At 46.6% G+C, this 17,872-nt stretch overlaps 1 protein-coding gene across 2 annotated transcripts in view; it reads left to right on the top strand.

Annotated features, from left to right (window-relative positions):
• Positions 1 to 17,221: 17,221 nt before the first annotated feature.
• The window catches only part of Ipo5 (importin 5), a 49,917-nt gene continuing 49,266 nt past the window's right edge, over positions 17,222 to 17,872 (top strand). For both annotated transcript variants that reach the window (XM_037208317.1, XM_037208318.1), the window contains exons 1-2: positions 17,222 to 17,294; positions 17,578 to 17,657. The gene's annotated coding sequence lies outside the window, so the exon portion shown is untranslated. The remainder of the gene's footprint in view (positions 17,295 to 17,577; positions 17,658 to 17,872) is intronic.

The following is a 17,872-nucleotide window of genomic DNA, read 5'->3' as shown; positions in this document are numbered from 1 at the left end:
TTAACACCCCCCACCCCACTTTAAATCTCAAGCAGGTCGATGGCCTTGGGGAGTAGCTGGACCTGAGTCTGTCTCCGCATCTATCAGATGCATCACACTGTCCATCTCCAAGTGCCCAGAGACATGATGACATGTTCCTTCCCCTCCTCCTAGCTCCTTCACAGATCAGAGATAGCACAATAGAGGGAGGTCAGGGAATGTGTTTCCCTGCCTTTCCCCTGCCAGGTCATCAAAAATGACTCAAATCCCTCCACCAAGGGCGGGACTCTTTCCACTGAGCAACCCTTCCTGTCAGTACATTGTACAGGACACCACACACACACACACACACACACACACACACACACACACACACACTCTCTCTCTCTCTCTCTCTCTCTCTCTCACTCACACACACACTCAAACACACTCACTCACACACTCACTCACACACTGAAACACACTCACTCACACACACCCCTGATGCTCCATATGCAAGGTCACTCCTGCTGTTTCCAGTCCCCACAACGTTTTGGGCCTTCACTCTATCTGCACTTTCATAAACATCCCTCGTGTTGCTAGGGTGATGAGCACACCCATGTTCCCAGCATCACAGTGGCAAAAGCAGAAAGGTCAGTGGTCCAAGGCCAGTGTGGGTAACATATATAAGACGCTGTCACAAAAAAATGCCAGGCTGAGGATGCAGCTCAGTGGCAGAACCTCTATTATGTCCAACTTTTATCCCCAACACCCCTGAAGAAAAGGAAAAAGGGAAGGAAAACAGACAAACAAACTTCACATAAAGCATTTCTTTATTAAAAATCTTCCACAAGGAGTTAGGAGGGTGGCTCAGTGGGTAGAACAGCTTACTCTGTGGGCGTGAGGGGCTGAGTTCGAAACCCCAGCATCTCCCTAAAAAGCCGGACATGGCTGTGCATGCCTGTAACTCCAGCACCCTGGAGTGAAGACAGAGGATCTTGAGGTCCCACCAGCCAGCCAGACTAGCTGGAACAGTGAGTTTTCAGTTCAGCGGGAGCCTGCGCCTCGAGGGAATAAGACAGAGAACAGGAGAGTGACTGAAGGAGGTACCTGACCTGATATCACCTCCACCTGTGGGCGCACACCTCTTCTACCTACTGAGCCAGCTTCCAGCTGCTGTGAAATAATCCTTCTGCACACTGTGAATATGTGTGATGCTCATTGGTTAATAAAAAGCTGACAGTCGGTAGCCAGGCAGGAAGTATGGCTGGGGGAAAACTAAGGATGCGGGGCTGGAGAAGGGCAGAGTGGGGAGGTGCCAGCCAGCCACCGAGGAAGCAGGACGTGTAGAAAGTGAGGTAACAAGCCTGAGCTATCGGCCAAGCCTTTATAAGTAATATTACGCCTCTGTGTCAGTTATTTGGGAGCAGGTGGTTGCGACAGGAAAACTCGGACTGCACCTAGCCCCTTACAGAAGATTGTTAATAAAGAGATGATTTGTGTGAAGTTTGTCTGTCTGTGCATGTGCACAATCATGGGGGCCAAAGGGTTTATTTGGCTTTCAGTTACCATCTGTCATCTAGGGAAGAGCTAACTGGCAGCCAATAAGCTGCTAGGATCCACCCCTCCCCCGGGTTCTCTGGTATTGGGGTCAGAGACTCCTGCTGCCATGACCAGCTTTTTACATGTGTCCCAGGGACTGGCACTCAGGTCCCCATGCTTGCTTGCTTTAATGACCAAATCGTCTGCTCAGTCCTTTTATAGTTCTTAATGGTGCAGTCAACTTGTCATTTGTTTTGAGGTATCTTGATTTGTTTATGACAGAATCTTGCTATGTATAGACTTGGCTAGCCTGAAACTTGAACTTAAGTGATCCGTCTGCCTCAGCCTCCTGAGTGCTGGAATTACAGGCATGTATCACCAGGCTGCATAGGAGTAACATTCTTCTGATGAGAATTTTTTCATCTACCATTTCTCCTTCTTTCCTCCACTATCTTTATATAATTACAATGTGTTTTATATAAGAAGTTATGAATTGATAATTTTATGACTGCTATTGTTGAACCTTCTCTCCATCTCTTTCTTCCTCCCTCTCTCCTCCTCCTTTCACCTCTTCCTGTGTCCTGCCCATCCCGCAGCTGCTGGGACCCAAGGAAACACACAAAGGCTTACATTATTTACAAACTGTATGGTCTATGGCAGGCCTCTTGCTAGCTAGCTTTTATATTTTAAATTAACCCATGACTATTAATCTACGTATCGCACATGTTCCGTGGCTTTACCTGCGTCCCATTACCTGCTGCTCCCTGGATGACAGGATGGCGTCTCCTGCCTCTCCTTTCTCTTCCTCTTAACTCTGTTGTATTTTTTCTCCTGGCTTCATCCTGCCCTGCCATAGGCCAATGCAGCTTTATTTATCAACCAATCAGAGCAGCATACATTCACAGCATACAGAACGACATCCACAGCAGTCCCTCCATCCTCCACCTTCTTTCCAGCATTGGACATTAAACCTAGGGTCTCACACATGTGAGGCAAGCAAGCACTCTACCACTGAGGACCATCCCTACCCTTCAGTTATGCTCATACTGTGTAACTGCAGAAACATTATGGGAGATTCAGAGGATCCCGTTCACAGTTAAGTCTTTAAAAACTGTGCCTCCTGTGAGTAAACTCTGGGCTTTTTTTGTTGTCTATTTTTATTTGTTCACAGAGTTTATCTCTACACACACATGCACACACACATATGCACGCAAAATTCAGATCTGTAACTTCAGTGATGCATAAAGTACATTTCTCTCTATACTCTCCTCACTGGCAAATTGCTCCTAGAGAACACAGTGGTCCTCTGTGTTCCCTTTGTTCTGAGTCAGGAACGGCTGCTTTTGCTTTGCTGACAACGTGAAAAATGTGCTCTCAAACCTCCACTGAGGCCCCAGTGCGTGTTGTCAGCACTGATCCTGACCACTCTGCTTACAGACTGTATCTTTACACTGGAGCTGCCCCTCGGTTATTCAAGCAGAGATGCCTTGGCTTCACTCTTGCTTGGAGGCCTTTCTAGAGAGGAGATCAGAGGACTCTGTTAGTATTGTGCCGTTCTCTCTCTCTCTCTCTCTCTCTCTCTCTCTCTCTCTCTCTCTCTCTCTCTCTCTCTCTCTCTCTCAATGTGTATGAGTGCTTGCCTGCATGTATGTCTGTGAACCATGTGGTGTCTGGTGTCTGCAGAGACTAAAAGAAGGGCATTAGATCCCCTGGAACTGGAGTTACAGATGATTGTGAGCTGCCATGTGAGTGCTAGGAAATCAAACCTAAGTCCTCGAGAAGAGTAGCCAGAGCTTTTAACGGCAGAGCCATCTCTTCAGCCCCACCCCCCCATTACGGCATCTTAAACACAGATATCTCATTATATTTGTAAAGTATAGATATGGTTGTGTTTTTACTATTGTGTAAAAATGAAGTGTAATCTGTCTTCATTTACCGCAGACTCTTCCCATCATGCTTGCTCTGGCTACAAGATGTTTTTATACAAAATCATCCCTTTTACTTCATTTTGCATAAAATCATCCCTAGCACATGTGCTGTCTTCTCCTGAAGGCATTCATAGCATATAAAATTATTCCAGGATACCAGATGTGAGATTACTATAGATGTAAACACAGGATCTAGGTTTAAAAGAGAAAACACTTTATCGGAGGGTGGAGAGAGCTGCTCCCAGCCTGTGAGTGAGGAGCCCTCAGCAAAGAAACAACCTGTGTGCTCTGGAACCCAGCGCTGCAGGGCCGCCCAGGAACCTAACAGTCCTACAAGGCAGGCCAAGCCTGTGCCTGGACAGTGCACGATGGACGCCTGTGCTTCGGGTAAACAGAGGGGTCTTTCTAGAAGACACCAACCAGCCCAGGCCAGTCAGCCACTTCGGCAGGAATGTTCAGCTCAGGCAGGACCTGCTGCCTCTTCCTTTTGTCTTCCAGTGAGCAGAGGGGAATTCAGAGAAACGTACTTCAGAGCCAGCGCTGCCGGGGATGGTGCAGATAATGTACAGAATGGCTTCCTTGCGCACTTTAGTACAGTTAACGGTCTGGCAACTTAATAAGTTTTAAGATGTCTGTAAAGCATCTCTAAGAGAACATATTTTTAATAATTAAACTCAAAACTGACTCATCAAAGTCACCAGCACAAAACATCCAACACCTTTGGGGAGTCATCTCCAACCCAAGGTGTACAAACCATGGCAAGGGACAGCAAGGGGCTGGGCAGTGGACGAGAGTCATTGTGTAAGGAGGACTCCTGCTCACTACATTACAAAGGTGTAATAAAAATGCGAGGGTGTCAGATCTCGGAATTACAGACAGGTATGAACTGCCGTGTAGGTGCTGGTGTAAATGGAGGCTTTCTCTGTCCCACCCATCCTGAAGCCCCTTCCCCAATTATCACACAGAGGCTTATATTAATTATTAATGGTTGGCCAATGGCTCTGGCTTATTACTAACTAGCTCTTACATTTAAATTAACCCATTTCTATTTATCTATGCATCATCACATGACCCATGGCTTACTGGTCCTTTGGCATCTTGTTCCTTGGGTGGCTGGCTTGCGTCTCCCCCAACTCTGCCCTTCTTCTCCCTGCATCTCCGTTCGGCTTTCCCATCCAGCCTTATTCTACCTGGCTATAGGTCAAATCAACTTTTATTATCAATCAATGAGAACAACACACATTCACAGTGTACAGAAGGATCCTCCCACAGCATGTTGGGAATTGAACCTGGGTCCTCTGAAAGAGCAGTCAGTGCTCTTAACCACTGAGCCATCTCTCTTTTATTATATACAAGTTTACTTTGCATTATCGAAGACTGATCATTCTTGAGATGAATTCAAAGTCTGTTCTGAATGGACAGTCCTGTTTTACCTGCTTTGTTTACCTTGAAAGGGCTTGGCAGGGCACAGTGGTGCACACCTTTAATCCCAGCACTTGGGAGCAGAGGCAGAGGCATGCAGATCTCTGAGTCTGAGGCCAGCCTGGTCTACAGAGTGAGTTCCAGGACAGCCAGGGCTACACAGAGAGACCCTGTCTCAGAAACAAAACAAACATCATCAGGGCACTGAGCAAGCCGTGAAGGAGAACAAATGCCGTAGGGTGCCTCAAAGAGTCAAATTCACAGAGATAGTATGATGGCAGGATCAGGCGACGGCTCAGTAAGAACCCTTTCAGAAGCAATCATGAGACCCTTTCTCAAGAGAAAAGGAGCAGTTGGGGCATATAGTTCAGTGGTAGCGTGCCTATCATGTGCAAGGGCCTAGGTTCAAAAAAAAAAAGAGGGAGGGAGGGGGAAGGTTGAATATGATCAAAATACAGTGTGCACATACATGCTGTTCTCAAGGAATTAATAAAATACTTTAAGAGATTAACAAAAAGAAATTAGTAAATTTTATGTATTATGTGCATTATAAAGGAAAACACCAGTATAGTCTTTTTTTTTTTTAAGAAAAACTTTTAGTAATACAGAAATACCTGTGCATTGAAACAATTAAAAACATAAAACAAGTGAAACTCTTCCATGTCAGCCCCGCAGCACACAGTGGTGGCGGCGACGGCACATTGCAGTGGTAGTTGTTTGAACCATTCCCTGAAGCACCTCCGTAGCTGAAGTTTTCCTGGTCCTGCCCGGCTCCCGCGGCCCTGTGGCCGTTTGGGCCCAAGTAAACACACAGAGGCTTATATTAATTAAAACTACTCGGACATTAGCTCAGGCTTATTACTGACTAGCTCTTACACTTTAATTAACCCATAATTTATGTTTAACCACATGGCTTGGTACCTTTTCCCAGTTCTGCCTTCACATTTTGCTTCCTCTGTGTCTGGCTGGCGACTCCTGACTCAGCCTTCCTGTTCCCAGAATTCTCCTCCCTGCTTATCCCGCCTATACTATACTTCCTGCCTGGCTACTGGCCAATCCGCATTTTATTTATTAACCAATCAGAGCAACATATTCACAGTGTACAGAGCAATATCCACAGCACACCACCCCTAGTGAGGGCTCAAATATTATAATGGACCAGCCTTAATAATGTTCTTCCGGAGGCCCAGAAGAGAAACTATGAATGGCAACAATTGTTTTTTTTGCGGGGAATGAGTCTAGATACACCAAGCTCTTTGTCCGTTCACCCCATTCCTGTGACAAAATTCTATCTACACAGCTTCAGCTCCGTCCTCACACTCAGCTCCTCTCTGTGCCCACTTTTCCTGTCCTCGTAGTTTTAGGAAGCTCCTGTGCTTCTGACCTCATCTTCGTCCTCTGTTCCTTCGTCCTCCATCTCTCCTTCCTGGCTCCTCACTCCTGGCTCTCAGAAAACTCTACAGGAGATCTGCCTTACCCTCTACAGAACATCTGTCTTCCTCTCTTCTCTCTGGCCATGCGGTCTGTCTCTCAGGAATCCTGTTCCACCTTTCACACCACCCAGACATGTAAAAACCTCCTTTGTTCTCAGTTAGTTGCTCTGGAATGCCACTAGGCCTGAAGGCAAGGAAGGTATGGACTCCACTATTCTCTTCCCTGCTAGTCCTTCAGGGCCTTGTTTGGGGCTGGCCATAGCTAGAGGGGAAATTTGCAAAAGACAGATACCCAATCAAATGCTAAAAAGGGAGCAGGGAGCTCAGAGGCAGAAGGCCCTGCCTACAGACCTTATAAAGATACTGGCCCGAGCAGGATGCTCACACATACACGTTCTGTGGGAATTATGAGCACAAGAAATTCATAAAGAGGAGTGGCTGACTATTAAAGCTGAATAACACCAAATATTCCGTGATGAATGGCTTCCCACTTGAAGGACCCTTGGTCAGTCAAGGTGTAGCTTATTATATACGGCTGGACTCCCCGTATCGTATTCTTGTGGCTCGTCACAGTGAGACAGCAGGTAACTGTTACCCCTGCCTATGACCGTGAGGTACACGCCCCTGGGGTGTGGCCACTGGGGGACCCTTAAGACGTGGGATGCACATATGCACTCTTTCTTATTGGTGAAATTATTAAGGCCACTCCACGTAGTTAAAAGGATATTTATTTAATGGCGTAACTTACAAATTAAGGGATAGGTAGGTCGTGGGGTCTGGGGAAGGTGTATTGCAGTCCAGCAGTGTTCTCTAGAGCTCTGCTCGGTCAACCTCCACCATCTAGGGTCCAGGAACAGAGAGAGAGCTGGCCCATCTAGATCTCGGGTCTCCAGACGCCTCCCCTGGCCCTGCCTCATAGGCATGACAGTTGCCAGAGTCTCAGTGGGGGTTGGAACTTCCAGATCAAAGCTGGAATGGCTACCCACTGCACTCTCTCTTCACTACCTTGTGGTTTTGGATGCTAGAATGGACCAGGGCAGAGCTGTGCCTCATCCTTCCAAGATCCTGCAACAAATTCCTTTATTCTGTCTTGTGAGTTAACACCCAAATAAGTTCTTTTGCTCATTAAATAGATTCCATGGATTGCTAGAGATATAATCCCAATAGCATATGCCTGTAATCCCAGCACTTGGGAGGCAGAAGCAGGTGGATCTCTGAGTTTGAGGCCAGACTGGTCTACAGTGCAAGTTCCAGGACAGCCAGGGCTACACAGAGAAATCCTATCTTAAAAAAAAAAAAAAAAAGGAAAAAAAATCTAGCATCTTCCCCACGCTTCCTGTGATACCAACCATGGAGCCTTCCCAGGGTGCTCTGTGATCTGTGTTACTGAGCATGTGCTTGCTCCCTTTCTGCAGTCAAATGCTTCTAAATGACCCAAGCATGTGATGACTGCCTTAGAGACAAAGCCTGGGTTTGGTTTTGTTTGTTTTTTTTGTTTGTTTGTTTGTTTTTTTTTTTTTTTTTTTTTTGTTTTTCGAGACAGGGTTTCTCTGTGTAGCTTTGCACCTTTCCTGGAGCTCACTTGGTAGCCCAGGCTGGCCTCGAACTCATAGAGATCCGCCTGGCTCTGCCTCCCGAGTGCTGGGATTAAAGGCGTGCGCCACCACCGCCCGGCTTTGGTTTTGTTTTTAGAAAGAATCCAAAAGCAGAGCTCTGAAGAGGGAGCCTATAACATTCATCTTCAGTCAAAATCGGACCACCCTGGGGAAGCAGGAAGATCCAAGAGAAGTTGGGAAAAGAAGATGAAAGCAGTGACTTCAGGGTTGCCTGATCTCTGTCTCAGCCCCAGAGAGTGGCATGCAGCCTCAGCTGGGGGGAAAACCTTCCACTCTTGTGAGTGAGCATTGCTTATTGCTGTGCTAAGACATTATCATGGTGTCTATATCCTGAAGGGGCATTTCAGCAGCAGAGACAAGTGACTCATAGCGGCAGTGACCCCTGGAAGCAGCTTGGGACTTTGCACAGTCCATCTAGCGTCACGAGTGATCCGGACAGGATTGCACACCGTGGTGTGTGCCTGGATACTTGAGGAAGATACAGCATATCAATGATGGCTTACAGGAAGGGATCACATCTGAAGAAATGCCGCTCTCTGCTTGTTCCCCTTCCTAAGACCTGCGTCTAACTCCAACTACCCCTAAAAAGGCCACCATACCACTATTACCTGTCCTGGGCATCCTGCCTGATAATTCAACAGCTTCTAAGAGAGGAAGAGGAAAGCCCAGGGCTGGGGTCAGGGTTTGCTTAGTCAGTAAAGTGCTTGCCCTGTGAGCACAAGGGTCCACATAAAAATACCACCTATGACGGGACATGCCTGAAATCCCAGTACTAGGGAACGCAGACAGGAGGGTCCCTGGAGCTCATGGGTAAGCTAGTGTAGCCTAATTAGTGAGCTCCATACCAAAGAAAGACTGTTTCCAAATATATGGACAGCATTCCTGAGGATGATGTTGGATGCCCTCCTCTGGGGACACACACATACACACACACACACACACACACACACACACACACACACACACACAATAAGGAGGGTGTCTTAGTTAGGGTTTCTATTGTTGTGAGGAGACATCATGACCATGGCAACTGTTATAAAGAAAACATTTAATGGAGGGGCTGGCTTACAGTTTCAGAGGTCCAGTCCATTATCATCATGATGGTGCACATAACAGAGTGCAGGCAGACATAGTGCTGGCTACATCTTAGTTTGCAAAGAACAGGAAGTCAACTGAGACACTGGGCAGTATCCTGAGCATAGAAAACCTCAAAGCCTGCCCCTACTGTGACACACTTCCTCCAACAAGGCCACGCCCACTCCAACAAAGCCACACCTCCTGGTGAGATTATGTGCCACTCCTTCTGAGGTTATGGGGCCCAATTATGTTCAAAATACCACAGAGGAGCCGGTGAGGTGGGTAGAGGTAAAGGGACTTGCTGCCAAGCCTGATGACCCGAGTCATCTCCAGAACCCGCACGGTAGGAGAGAACCAACTCCTGAGAGATGCCTTCCAACATCCACACTCATGCACCGGTGTGTTAATACACACAAATAAATCAAATAAAATGGAATACAAAGAATTTTTAATGAAAAAAAAAAAACAGAAAACACTATCAGCTGTAAGTGGTAAGGCAGGTTCCTTTGAGGAAGGACATCAGACTCTGGACAAAAGTCCCAGGGAAGAATTTCCATACTGTGTTCAGCCAAGCTGGCATGACTGGAAAAAGCAGGCTGTCTCCCCCTTCTCATTCATTGCCAAGCAGGTGCATCAGCTCCCATATCTCCTCTTCACTTCTCTGAGGCTCATGGTCGTATCCTTGATCTGCTGAAAGGTGTAGACATCACTCATTGCCCAAGATGCTTTAAGTTAGTTTTACTGTTCTGACAAAATTCAGTGTGACCCTCAACATTTTCACTGTCCTATTTCCATTTATCAGTTTAGCCTTCTCTGTTACCAGGCAACAGATAACCTCATTATTTACTGGGTAAATACCAGGTTCATGGCATTGCTACAGGCACTGAGGTATTGTATCAGGTAGATTAAATATGCTTCCTTGAACTCTGGTTTCTGAGATCCAACCAGAACACTAAAACAGCTCAACGGAGGGATTGATACAGAAGCAATGAAGGGTCAAGTAAAAAGTGCTTAGCGGTTGTTTTTTTTTTTTTTTACATTTATTTTTACTTTATTGTGTATGAGTGTTTGTCTGAGTATCTGTCTCTGCACTACATGCATGCATGCTATCCACAGAGGACAGAAGAGAGTATCAGATTCTCTGGAGCTAGAATTACAGATGGTTGTGAGCTGTCTTGCATAGATCCTGGGACCTCTGTAGAACAGTAAGTGCTCTTAGCTGCTGAGCAATCTCTCCAGTTTTACATCGCCATATTTGAAGGTAAATTTTACAGTAGCAGGAGCATGAGGCAGCTGGTCACACTGTGTGCAGTCCATCGTGGTGGGAAAGCATGGTGGCAGGAGCATGAGGCGGCTGGTCACACTGTGTGCAGTCATCACGGTGGGAAAGCATGGTGACAGGAGCGTGAGGCGGCTGGTCACACTGTGTGCAGTCATCACGGTGGGAAAGCTTGGTGACAGGAGCGTGAGGCGGCTGGTCACACTGTGTGCAGTCATCACGGTGGGAAAGCATGGTAGCAGGAGCATGAGGCGGCTGGTCACATTACAGCCACAGTCAGGAAGCAGAGAGGTGGTACTGGTGCTCAGGCCAGCATTCTCCTTTTCCTTTTATGAAATCCAGAACCCCAGCCCATGTGACTGTGTCACCTGGTTCAGAGTGAGCATTTCCTCCTGGTTCAATCTTTCTGTTAAATTCCTTACAGATATGCACAGAGTAGGTCTCCTGGGCGAACCCACCTCAATATAGTCAAGTTGACAATGACAATTAACCATCACAATGTTCTTAGCTTTATTCACATTAATCATGACTTCATTAAGACTTTTCATGTTTAAATATCATTCTGTCTCATTCACTAAGTTTGAGAGGACAATAAAACACAGGGAAATGACTCAAAATAGAAAAAGTTAGATTACACCTTTTGGGGGAAATTTGTAGTGGTTTTGCTGTTGTTTTCTTTCATTGAAGGTGTGGTCTCATGTAGACCAAGGTTGGCTTCAGACTGGATGCCGGGAGTCCCTGCTGGTCAGAGGTTGCAGTCTACCATGGCCTGGCAGCTCTCTCCAAGCTCAGCAACATGGAGGACTTCCCCCCTCCTCCCGACAGAGGGCTTCCTGCTCTCCACCTAGCCTTATCTGGAGGATGTCTCTAGGCCAGGATGCCTGACTTATCTCTAGTGTGACCCTGGATGCAGTTCCCTGGTGCCCATGTGGTAGACAGACATTGTGCTAGGAGCTTTACAATAGTATAGTGCTTCCACATATGATAACTAAGACTTGTACTAGCTTTATGATAGGAGCGTGCTGTTTAATGCAAATTAGGTGATGCCCCAGCCACTGCCCGATCCTTTACATCTCTCCTCACTCTGGAATAAAGCTGAGCCGACTCACTGAAGCTGTCTCCCGGAAAGCTATCGCCACTGTGTTCACAGGCCACATACAAGGCTTTCCGTTGCCACTTCTGCCACTTTGTCCTCGTGGACTGGTGGCCAATGGACTATGAGGGAAAAGGGAACCACATAACTGGCTATGTAGTAGAAGATGACCCTAATCCTAAACCTGGGGTCTCTAACTCACACATGCTAGGATTACAGATGTGAGCTACTATGCTCACCTAATACCTTGGTTTTGAATGATGTAGCTAATATTGCCATAATTTATTTTTGAGACAGGGTTTCTCTGTGTAGCTTTGGTGCCTCTCCTGTATCTCGCTTTGTAGACCAGGCTGGCCTCGAACTCACAGAGATCTGCCTGGCTCTGCCTCCCGAGTGCTGGGATTAAAGGTATGTGCCACCACCACCTGATTCATGTTGTCATAATTTAATGTTTGCATTACAAGAATATTTAACTATTGATGTAACCAACCATCTTATTAAATAAGAAACACAGAAACAATGTAAAAGAGAAAGCCGAGAGGTCAGAGCTCAGAGCTAAAATCTCACCCTTCCTCCTGCTGTCCCAGCTTCGCGAAAAGAGACCTACTTCCTGTCGGTTCGTTTTTTTAAAGTATGTTGTTCTGCCTTCTCATTGGTTGTAAACCCAAACACATGACTGCCTCGTCACTGTCTGAATGTACAGCCCCCTAGGTCTTAAAGGTATATGTCTCCAATGCTGACTGTATCCCTGAACACACAGAGATCTTATGGGATTAAAGGCGTGTGCCACCACCGCCACACTCTTGCTATGGCTCTAATAGCTCTGACCCTGAACACACAGAGATCTTATGGGATTAAAGGCGTGTGCCACCACCGCCACACTCTTGCTATGGCTCTAATAGCTCTGACCCCCAGACAACTTTATTTATTAACATACAATCAAAATAATATTTCAGTACAATTAGATTACCACCACATTTAACCTTTTAATCAGTTCACAGGAACATGCCTTAGAGAGAGAGAGGTAAGCAGGCTATATGATGCCATTGTTATATGAAGGAAATGTTCACGAAGGATCATGTGACTTCTCCAAACTCAAGAGTCAGAAGAGCAGAGCTCACATCTAAGATGTGAATAAGAAATTCAGAAATAAGAAATAAAACATTTCTGGCAGCCAAGATCATTAGAAACTGACATAGAACTCTGTGTGTATGTGTCCTCTGTCTGTGTGTGTGTGTGTGTGTGTGTGTGTGTGTGTGTGTGTGTGTGTGTGAGAGAGAGAAACCATCTCTGTTTAACTTCTTACTAACTACTGGACCATGTTCTCTTCTGCCATAGCACTTTACATTCCCTCCAACAATGTGAGAGAATCCTAATTTTCCACACTCTTGCCACTTCGGTGGGTGTGGAGTGGCATCTCATTACTGCTTTGATTTGCATATTCCCATGACTAATGTTCAACACCTTTCATACATTTATTGGCTAACTGTACATGTTCTTTAGAAGACTGTTCAGATCCTTTACTCACAAGAGTCTTTTTTGAAAGGTTAGGTTGCAGATTAAAGTATTAATCTCTGGGTTGTTCCTGATCTAGCCCTTTATTAAATGAATTACATTAGTGCTAACGGTATGAACTGGAATCCCTTGATCCCTTCCGTTTCAATAAATCAACACTTCAAAAGAGCTTCTCCACTAGACGTTCGATTGTGTACAGGTTGTGTACCTGTGGGGCGGGGGAGGTGTGTGCATGTGAAAGACAGAAGACAACCTCAAGTGTCCTCAGGAACTCATCATCTTGTTTTGTGAGACAATCAGTCATTCTCACTGGCCTAGAATTCACAGGGAAGACAGGCTGGCTAACCCAAGAGCCTCGGGATCTACCTGTCTTCACTCCCTCAGCACTGGGAGTGTGAGCACACATCACACACCTAGCTTTTTCCTTTTTTTGTGTAGGTACTGGGGATTGAACTCAAGCACTTTAACAACTGGGCCATCTCCCCAGCCCCTACAAGTTTGAGTTTTACACATGGAAGCCAAGGACATAATGCGACAAAGGGTCCCCATCTCCCACAGACATGAATATTTGAGCCAAAGGATTGTGAAACTTATGAGTGTCACTTCAGGCAGGTCCTTTGAGGGATAGAGCTGGCTCTCCATGTGGAAGCACACCGTCGCAGGCCACAAGGCAAAGCCCCACGAATGTTATCCTGCTTAATTTCCTGTGGCATTTAGAACTGCTGCTGGAAAAGGAACGAATAAATCCCAGGCAGGTGTGGCGGCTCATGCCTGTAATCCCAGCACTCAGGAGACTGAAGCAGGAGGATTGCCTAGATTAAATAAGTGAGTTTCAGGACAGCTTACACTGCAGTTTAAGAAACTGTCTCAAAAGCAAATAAAAGCATTGAATACATGTATGAGAGTCTCGAAGAATAGATAAATACAATTTAAAACTAAGTAAACAAGAAGAAAGGCAGCTTTTATCTGGATTACATCAGGTGGTGGTCCACTTTCCACACTAGCCGAATGGTTTCACCAGATCCATGAGGCAGTATGAAGCCGTGCACCCAAAGAGCCCTGTACTGGCTCTCCACAATAGTACACTCACAAAGGGTGCAGCCAAAGCTGGGAAAGAGCATGGCTTCCTGGCCTCTCCCTTCAGCTCTGGAATGAGCTATATGTTACTTCAGTTAAATGTGAACATTTCAGAACTTCTTTTTAGTTATTTTTTTAAGTCCACAGACTCAACATTCCCTAAAATAAAACTAGTCCTGGTAGGAGGGAAGCAAGCGTGTGCCCATGTGTGAGTGGGCAGATGTAATGCTGAGGTCTAGGAGTCTGAGAGAAATCAGGACTGCTTCACGGATAGCTGAAGGACTTTGTCTTAGCTATTGTTGATGTGAGGAGAGACCATGACAAATGAAACTTATAAAAGAAAAGCATTTAATTAGCAGCTTGTTTACAACTTCAGAGACTTAGTCCATGAACATCATGATGGGGAGGGCAGTGGCAGGCAGGCAGGCATAGTGCTGGAGCAGTAGCTGAGAGCTCACATCCAACCTGCAAGTGTCAAGCAAAGAGAACAACACTGGGCCTGGCATGGGTTTCTGAAACCTCAAAGCCCACCTCCAGTGACACACCTCCTCCAACAAGGCCACACCCACTCCAACAAGGCCACACCCACTCCAACAAGGCCACGCCCACTCCAACAAGGCCACACCTCCTCCAACAAGGCCACACCCCCTCCAACAAGGCCACACCCACTCCAACAAGGCCACACCTTCTCCAACAAGGCCACACCTCCTCCAACAAGGCCACACCTCCTCCAACAAGGCCACACCCACTCCAACAAGGCCACACTTCCTCCAACAAGGCCACACCTCCTCCAACAAGGCCATACCTCCTAATCGCTCTCAAATAGTTCCAGCAACTGGGGACCAAGCATTCAAATACTGGAGCCTATGGGAGCCATTCTTTTGTTTTGTTTGTTTGTTTGTTTTTCAAAACAGAGTTTCTCTGTATAGCCCTGGCTGTCCTGGAACATGCTTTATAGACCAGGCTGGTCTTGAACTCAGGATCTGCTTGCCTTTGCTTCCTGAGTGCTGGGGTTAAAAGTGTACAACCACCACTGCCTGCCTCCTATGGGAGCCATTACTATTCAAACCACCGAAGCCATGCAATTGGTGCCTTGAATCCCATATGAACTCACTGGCTAAGAATTAAGGACAGGTGTTGTCCTGTTCATTAACAAGAACCCATGTGTATCACCCACCATTGCCATACAAACTGCCACCCTGAAGAGGTGCATTAAAATAAATTCTGAGAAGTGAGTATGAATAGCTGGATGGATCCAAACCTAATGTTAAGTCAAAAAGGACAGCTAAAAAGTGATTAGCAGGGGCAAGAAGATGGCTCAGCCAGCAAAGCGCCTACCATGGAAGCAGTAAGTCCTAGTCTGAATCCCAAGTACCCATGTAAAAAGGCAGGAATGGCTGTATACATCTGTAACCCTGGCATGGGGGTAACAGCAGAGATGAGCAGATCCAAGGAGTTCCGTGATCAAGGCAGCTTATAGAAGGAAGGGTTTACCTGGGCTCACAGTTCCAGAGCATTAGAGTCCATGATGATGGAGCAGAGGTGGCCAGCGAGAACAGCAAGCTGAGAGCACACATCTTGAAGCACAAGCAGGAAGCAGAGAGAGTGAACTGGGAAAGGTACATGGCCTTTGAAACCTCAAAAGCTACCCCCCACCCCATGACATACTTCCTCTAGCAAGGCCACACCTCCCGAACTTAAGCAAACACCAACAACAACTTTTCACCATTGGGACCAAATATTCATATGCCTGAGATCAGGGGCACATCTTTTTATTTGTTTGTTTTTCGAGACAGAGTTTCTCTGTGTAGCTTTGGAGCCTGTCCTGGAACTCACTCTGTAGACCAGGCTGGCCTCGAACTCACAGAGATCTACCTGTCCTTGTCTCCCTGATGCTGGCATTAAAGGCGTGTGCCACCACCACCCAGCCAGATTAGGGGCACATCCTATTCAAACCACCTCAATGTCTTTGTATCAAAAGGTCAGCTGGAGGGCGATAGCGAACGTAGCTGACATTGACTTCTGGTCTTCCTGTGCGCACACACATACATATGTCCGCACATATGCATGATATACTCATGGCTCTTGATTAAAGCAGGATGAGTGATAGGTACAGGGGCCATAATACAAAACGTCCACCCCAGTCCTCTCTACCCCTGACACTCTAGGCTACCTTTATCAATGGCTAGCCTCGTCACAGTTCTCGCACTCTTGTGCCTGCTGAGCCAGTGCTGATAAACGCTCCTCTCACGTTTAGTCTGTGGTGTAGGCTGGGGATAATCAGGGCTCAGCCAAGCTCCACAGCCAAAACCAAGCAACCGGTCACCGAGGCAGGGGGAATGTCTGAGAATCTTGCTCCTCAACATGTTCTTCATACATTTCAGAAAACCTAGTTTTGAGCTGGGTGAGGTGGCACATGCCTGCAATTCAGGGACTTTTGAGGTGGAGGCTGGAAGGTTGGAAGTCCAAGCTTGTCTCTATTACATGGAGTTCAAGGCCAGCCTGAGCCACATGAGACTGCCTATTGAAAAACAGAAAACCTGCTTTTAAGTTCCTTGTAGAATCCTTGAGGAAAATGCCCTGCCTAAGAACCGACCATGGCCAGCACCACACAATGAAAATGGAAGGTGGGGAGCAAAGGACGCGTGCTGAGGACCTTTCTGGAGACCCTCGGAGGGCATGCGCTTTATTCTCTCCTTTCCAAGAAGAAACAGAACTCACAGAATGGATTCGGCATAAGTCTCCTTAAACGGTTTTAAAACCGACGATGTATAGTTACTACTGAGATAATGAGAATAAAAAGGCAGTAACTGTAGCCACATGGGCATTCAGAAAAATGTAAGGCCCAACTGGAGTGCATATGTCATGTAAGAATTTTACGGCAAACCCGAATGTCGGAGCCTGATTTAATATGGAGTTTCCTATTGCTTCCACATAAATTTATAGATGCTTATTTGTGGGACTGATTCTGTTTAGTTCGGAAGAACAAAGAGCATTGAAATCCACAGGTGAAGGGACTACTCATACGGCTCAAAGATGAAGTTGGAGGTGTATTTGTGTCCCATCCCGACCCCTCGACTCCATGAGTTTGTTCTCCAGGGCAGTAGCTTCTTTTCCCTTCTATGGGTTCAGGTATACTCGCCCTGTAATATCCAAATTTACAGTCCAGGCCCCTGTAGCCGAGGGGGTGGGCAAACTCAAATGGCCACCAGTGGCACACTGCTGACAAGCAGGAGGTCACAATTGCAATCTGCTGTCTCCATGGTGACCTCTCTGAGCCGTGAGGTCAGAACTGAGGGTTAGTGCCATCCTGTGACCGAAGCAAGCATAGTGCCGAGAACAGCCTTGACTACTGTAAGTGACCCCGGACTCCCCCCCACTCCCTGACAGGGACGAACTGGGGCTTCAGAGCGGGGAGGGATTTCAGGCTGGGATCCGGAGGGCTCATTTGGCTCTCCTGTTCCCTGGGGTTGGAAGTGCAGCATCTTGGGGGAGGGGATGTCAGAGGAAGCAAATCTAAAAGATGAAAGAATAAAGAAAGGCACCCTCTGCTGCTGCACTGTCTATCCACTGTGTCTATCAACTTGATTGATTGATCAGAACTGCTTAAAGCAGTGTTGGCTTTTATCTCACGCAGGTGCTTCTGGGGAGAAACCTTACCAGGGCCCATGTATGAGCACAGCTACTTTTCCTGACCAGGATCTTTGCAACACCCAAGTAAGTCATTGTTGGATCCATCTGGCTTCTCTCTTCATTTCCTAAGTGACAGAAAGACCTATTTCCCTTTATCATTCTGATATTCATTTCTTGGTTTCTTCACCTAGTCCCCAAGTAATTTAAATGAAACCCACCAGCCTGTTCTCCCCCAATCCCAGTAGAAAAGAGGTACTTGAAGGCAGACTGGCCGTCAGTGAATGACTTCTCAAGCACCT

Source organism: Peromyscus leucopus, chromosome 9, assembly GCF_004664715.2.
Source record: "Peromyscus leucopus breed LL Stock chromosome 9, UCI_PerLeu_2.1, whole genome shotgun sequence".
In the NCBI taxonomy this organism is placed as follows: domain Eukaryota; kingdom Metazoa; phylum Chordata; class Mammalia; order Rodentia; family Cricetidae; genus Peromyscus; species Peromyscus leucopus.
The sequence above is the reverse complement of the archived record's forward strand: the minus strand, read 5'-3'. Positions and strand labels throughout refer to the sequence as shown.